This window comes from Arachis ipaensis, chromosome B5 (genome assembly GCF_059453495.1).
Source record: "Arachis ipaensis isolate K30076 ecotype BB chromosome B5, ASM5945349v1, whole genome shotgun sequence".
In the NCBI taxonomy this organism is placed as follows: Eukaryota; Viridiplantae; Streptophyta; class Magnoliopsida; order Fabales; family Fabaceae; genus Arachis; species Arachis ipaensis.
Genome location: NC_142440.1, coordinates 43,554,693 through 43,561,395, shown reverse-complemented (window position 1 = coordinate 43,561,395; position 6,703 = coordinate 43,554,693).

Here is a 6,703-nt window from a genome sequence, read left to right as displayed (position 1 = left end):
AAGATAGAATTTTTAAATTGAAAATTTGATTTGACTCATAAGAAACAATTAAATTTAAAAACTTTTTGACTAAATCAAACCAAATTTTCGAAAATTTATGAGAGAATATGGGAAAGATATTTTTTTGATTTTTTAATTTTAATGATGAAAGAGAAAAACAATGAAAAGACTCAAAACATGAGAATTCAAAATCAAAATAATGAATGCATGCAAGAACACTTTGAATATCAAGATGAACACCAAGAACACTTTGAATGTCAAGATGAACATCAAGAACATGTTTTTGAAAATTTTTAAGAAAAGAAAAGCATGCAAGACACCAAACTTAAAAATTTTTAATGTTGAGACACTAACAATTCAAAAATGCATATGAGAAACAAGAAAAGACACAAAACAAGGAAATGCAAAGATCAAAACAAAGAAATCATCAAGAACAACTTGAAGATCATGAAGAACACATGCATGAGTTTTCAAAAATTTTAAAGAAAAATTAAAAAGATGCAATTGACACCAAACTTAAAATTTGACACTAGACTCAAACAAGAAACACAAAATTATTTTTGGTTTTATGATTTTATAAAATTTTTTTTTGGAAAATTATTTTGAAAAAGAAAAATAAGGATTTCAAAATTTTTAATAGAAATTCCAGGAATCTTGCAATGTTAGTCTAAAACTCCGGTCCAGGAATTAGACATGGCTTACTAGCCAGCCAAGCTTTCAGTGAAAGCTCCGGTCCAAAATACTAGACATTGCCAATGGCCAGCCAAGCTTCAGCATACATAGTTCAAGCATGTGAAGAGGAAGCCTCAGTCCAAAGGAATTCAGACATGGCTTTATAGCCAGCCAGGCTTCAACAGATCATGATGAAACTCTACAATTCATTCTTAAAAATTCTGAAGAACATAATAAATTTTTTTTTGAAAATTTTTCGAAACTAGAAAAAATAAAAACAAAAACTTAAAATTAAAATAAAATTACCTAATCTGAGCAACAAGATGAACCGTCAGTTGTCCAAACTCGAATAATCCCCGGCAACGGTGCCAAAAACTTGGTGCACGAAATCGTGATCGCTCATTCCTTGGTAACGGCGTCAAAAACTTAATATGCACGTTCATAATCTTAGTTCTTTGTCACAACTTCGCACAACTAACCAGCAAGTGCACTGGGTCGTCCAAGTAATAAACCTTACGTGAGTAAGGGTCGATCCCACGGAGATTGTCGGCTTGAAGCAAGCTATGGTCACCTTGTAAATCTCAGTCAGGCAAATTCAAATGGTTATGGAGATTTGATAATTAAAATATAATTAAAATATAAAATAGGATAGAGATACTTATGTAATTCATTGGTGAGAATTTCAGATAAGCGTATGGAGATGCTTGTGTTCCTTTTGAGCCTCTGCTTTCCTGCTGTCTTCATCCAATCATTCATACTCCTTCATCAAATGCGCTGTCATCGCACGACTAATAAGCTGTTGGTTCGATCGTGTAGGAATAGGATTTACTATCCTTTTGCGTCTGTCACTACGCCCTACACTCGCGAGTTTGAAGCTTGTCACAGCCATCCCTTCCCAGATCCTACTCGGAATACCACAGACAAGGTTTAGACTTTTCGGATCTCAAGAATGGCCGCTAATAATTCTAGCCTATACCACGAAGACTCTGATCGTAGATCAGGAGGCTAAGAGATATGCATTCAAGCTTGCTTTCATGTAGAACGGAAGTGTTTGTCAGGTACGCGTTCATAAGTGTGAATGGTGATGAGCGTCACATAATCATCACATTTATCATGTTCTTGTGTGCGCATGAATATCTTAGAGAAGAAATAGGCTTGAGTTGAATAGAAAAACAATAGTACTTTGCATTAATTCATGAGGAACAGCAGAGCTCCACACCTTAATCTCTGGTGTGTAGAAACTCTACCATTGAAAATACATAAGTGAAAATAGGGTAGACATGACCGAGTGGCCAGCCTCCCATGGAGGTCTCAGAACGTAAAAATTACATAATGTGTTCCAGAGATGTGTAATAAATCACTAAAAGTAGTTTTTATACTAAACTAGTAACTAGAGTTTACAGAAATGAGTAATTGATGCATAAATCCACTTCCGGACCCACTTGGTGTGTGCTTGGGCTGAGAATTGAAGCTTTCATATGTAGAGATCTTCCTTGGAGTTGAACGCCAGTTTGTAACCTATTTCTGACGTTTAACTCTGCTTTGCAACTTATTTCTGGCGTTTAACTCCAGAATAGGGCAGAAAGCTGGCGTTGAACGCCAGTTTACATCATCTAAACTCGGGCAAAGTATAGACTATTATATATTTCTGGAAAGCCCTGGATGTCTACTTTCCAAAGAAATTGAGAGCGCGCCATTTGGACTTCTATAGCTTCAGAAAATCCACTTTGAGTGCAGGGAGGTCAGAATCCAACAGCATCTGCAGTCCTTCAAAGTCCAAAAATGTGATTTTTATTTAAAAACTAATAAAAATATACTAAAAACTAACTAAATCATACTAAAAACTATGTAAAAACAATGCCAAAAAGCGTATAAATTATCTGCTCATCAAGAATCAACTTCAATTGAAGCATGTGGAGTGGAAGAGAGCTTGGAACTACAAGGAAAATAAGAGGAATTAAAGCATGAGTTGCAAGAGGAGGAGGTTGAGATCAAGGAATTAGAAGAATGGGTTGAAGAGTTTGAAGAACATGAACAAGGAAACAAGCTTGATCAAGCTTGTCAAGAGGTGGAGATCATACAAGAAGTACCATCTACCCCTCCAATTAAGTGGGTTAAATTATTAACCTTGAGCTTCATTGTCCCACTTGAATATGGTTGGATTGAAAATAATAGACAACTTAGGAATCTTTGTGGATTGGAAAGTAAGAGGGAGTTAGGTAGTGGTTGGAAGCACGACTCTAGGTTCATTAAGGTTGAACCTTTGAAGATTGGTTTCAATGGTTGGTGTAATTTTCAACTGGATGAATCTCAGAGGATGTTTGGGCGTTTAAGTGAGAGTTCTAATTGCTTGCCACCCGGATGGAATCACATGAGTCAACAAAAAGATCGGGTGTATAAAGCTTGGGATCCCATAGGCTATTGGAGATGCAAACCTTGGTGGGGATTCAACGAAGAGTTCAGTCACAAGCTACCATAGCAAAAGCTTCATTCAATTGTCCAACTTAAGGACAATGAACAAAAGTTCTAGGTGGGAGACACCCCACCATGGTAACATCTTTCTTACCCTCTCTTTGTTCATAATTTCAATTCATTGCATTTTGTTTCTTTTAAATGGCTAGGGTTTAATTTAATTTCAAGCTTAGTTTGGATTATGTGGGTGTGAAATTCTGGGTGTTTTGGGGTTGAAACCCTTTGTTGAGCTCAAGTTTGGTACCTTAGAGTTGAAGAAAATTTTTTGGAAAAAATACAGCATGTGCGTGCGCACACACCTGTGTGTACGCACACACCCCAAAATCTGCAATCTGTGCGTACACTTAGCTGTGCATATGCACACTCATTAATACCCCGTCTGTTCGGAGCGCTCGCATACCCTTGTGCGTTTGTGTCTCCTTTGTTTTCGCCTTATGTGCGTACGCACGGACCTGTGTGCGTACCACAGATGTCAAATTTTGATGTTTCATATTCTTAAAAAAAAAGTCATCTTGTTGTGTGTACGCACCTATTTTCACCTTCTGCTGGGAGTGCTCGCAAACTTTTATGCGTGCGCACAACTCCCATTTTACACCTTTTGTGCGCACGCATGGACTTGTGTGCGTACGCACAACTCTCTTCTCACACCACCCTACTTCTTTTCTTCTCCTATCTTTATTTCTTTTCTTCTTTTCTCCTCTCTTCTCTTCTTTCTCTCCACCAACCACCATCCACCACTATCATTTCCCACCCACCATCCTCTCCTTTAGTCAGTCAGTTAGTTAGTTAGTTAATTAGTATTTAGTTAGTTTGTTAGTTTAATTTTCTATTTTGGTGCTAACTGTTGGATTATTACTTTGATTTGCTGATTCTATTGGGATATTGCTACTGATTATTGATTGGATGCTATTTTAGCATCATTGTTATAAATGTTTATTGTTGGAATTCTTTGTTGAGGTTATGAATTGTTGCTTGGTATTGAGTTCTTCATGTTTAATTTTGTACATACCAAGTACTAATAACATTGCCTTTGAGAATGGTTTTGGATTTCTGAATTGTATATTTTGGCCACCATATGATTTGATTTCATTATCTATCATTAGGCAATTTGTTTTTAGTTAATACATTTTTTGTTAGGTGATGCTTGCTTTGATTCATTTTTATTTACGTCACCTAGTTGATGCATTGAATTAAGGAATTGTGAAATTGGATCAAAGAGCTTACCTAATAGCATTTTTTGAGCTTTTTTTAAGCTTTGTGGACCATGCTTGCCATGTTTTCTACTTTATGTTATTTAGGTGTTGCAAACAAACTTTTCTTCATTATCCAATTCACAATTGCTTGATTATTACTTGAATGATTTTATGCTCCTAGTGTACTTGTTTGTTTATCTTAACATTCAAGTTTCTTTTAAAGTATTTCAAGCACACTAGAATGAGTGAAGTGCATACTTCTTGTGTATTATGGTGACATAGCTTTCTTTGCTAGTGTGTGTGTTCTAAACCGTGCAACTTAGAATTCACACACTTGTTTCCTTTATGTCAAAAAAAAATTATTCACTCACTCATTTTAGTGATTCATCACCTCATTCCAACAATCTATACTTCCTTGCTTTTGTATTTACTTGTACTGCCATCCTGTTTTCTATTTTTCATGGATGATGTACCATTAGCGACAAGAAACGCGGGAAAAAGAACACACAGCAGCCGGTTGATCCACCAGCTGAAGGTGGCAACCCGGATAGTTGCCGTACCCCCATGCTCACCTTTGAATGCACGGAGGACCGTGCAAACTTTTAAGTGTGGGGAGGTCATCACCGATTGGCAATCTTCGGTAAAAAGTTCTAATCCCAAACACTTTCACATTCTTTTTGAATTCTTAGTTGCATTTTCCTTCTTGGTTTACATATATTTTGAGATCTATTTGCATTTTTTTTCTTAGTTTATTACATTTATTTTCATATATGTAATAAGATTAGTCAAAATAATGAAAATCTTCCAATAAATTTATCTATAGGGCATTGATATCCTAATTGATTTGAGTTGATATTTGTTTCATTGAAACTTGCTTGGACTATATTGTGGAATATGTTTTTGAGCTAAGAACACATAAGCATGTGAGTTTTGAGCCTAATTGTGTGGTTACACCATGTTAACCACTATTTCATTCTTGTGTGTGTTATTCTCTTTTTATGCTTGGAATCTTTGATTTGTTTGATTCTTTATGTCCATTGTTTGATGTATATATACATTTATATGATTGAGGCCATCATTTCATTTAACTCACTTACCCAAATACCCGACTTTTTTATCTTCCTTTATTAACTAACTTTGAGCCTATTTTAATCCCATTTTGTTCTTAATTTTAGCACATCACTACCCCTAAGTGAAAAATAATAAATGTCCTTTATTTGGATCTTTGATTAGCTTAGGCTAGTGAGAGTGTGTATGATTTAAGTGTGGGGAAGCTTGAGAACATTGGTTGATATAAGGGTGTATTGTTGTATTTCTTTGTTAAAGATATTGGGAATTGGGTACATACTCATCATTAAATGTTTAAACCATATGCATTGATGCTCTTGTACATATTTTAGGTTGAAAAAAATTAATATAAAAAAAGAAAAAAGGAAAATAAAAAAGGGGAGGGGGACAAAATAGCTCAAGGAAAAGTAATAAGAACAATGCATATGAGATGTGAATTGAAAAGAATGCATGAGTGTGTGAAAAAGTGAATAATGGGTAGTTAAGTTTGCATTTGAATTGTATAGGTTGTTATGTGTGTTAGGTGAGAGCTTTAGTTAATCAAAGATTCAAATTTCAAGCTCACTTGACCATATGCATCCTTACCTTAACCCTAGCCCCATTACAACCTATGAAAAGTTCTCATGATATTTGTATGCATACATTGAATAATTGTTGACTGTTAGATGAAAAATAAATGTTAGAAAGCTTGATTAGAAGACAATTGAGTGAATCAACCCTAAGCACTTGAGCGATTAGAGTGTATACACATCCGGTGAGGGTTCGATTGCTCAATTCTATGTTTCCATCGGTTACTATTTCTTATCTTGCAAGTTATAAATTCTTTTCAATAACTCAATTCAATTATGGATTTAATTTGATTGCTTTATCCCTTATGTTTATATATGTATTCTTGAAAATTGATTTATTTTGACTAAGTAGTTGCATTCATTTAGATAGATTGCATATAGGTAGTTTCCTTGATTTGAATAAATGTAATACCCGTTTCTTGTTTCTTTCTTGAGTTTAGCATGAGGACATGCTATTGTTTAAGTATGGGAATGTGATAAATCCACATTTTATGGTATTTATTTGCTCTAATTGGGTGGATTTTATCAACTTTTCCTATATTTATTCAATGAAATAGCATGGTTTTGTAAATTCTCCCTAGATTGTGCTTAAAAGTGAAAATATGCTTTTTAGACCCTAAAATTGCTAAATTTTATTCACTTTAATTCCATTTGATGCCTTGATGTATTTGTTGAGTGATTTAAGGTTTTGAAGGCAAATATAAATTGAAGAAGTGAGGAGAGAAAAGC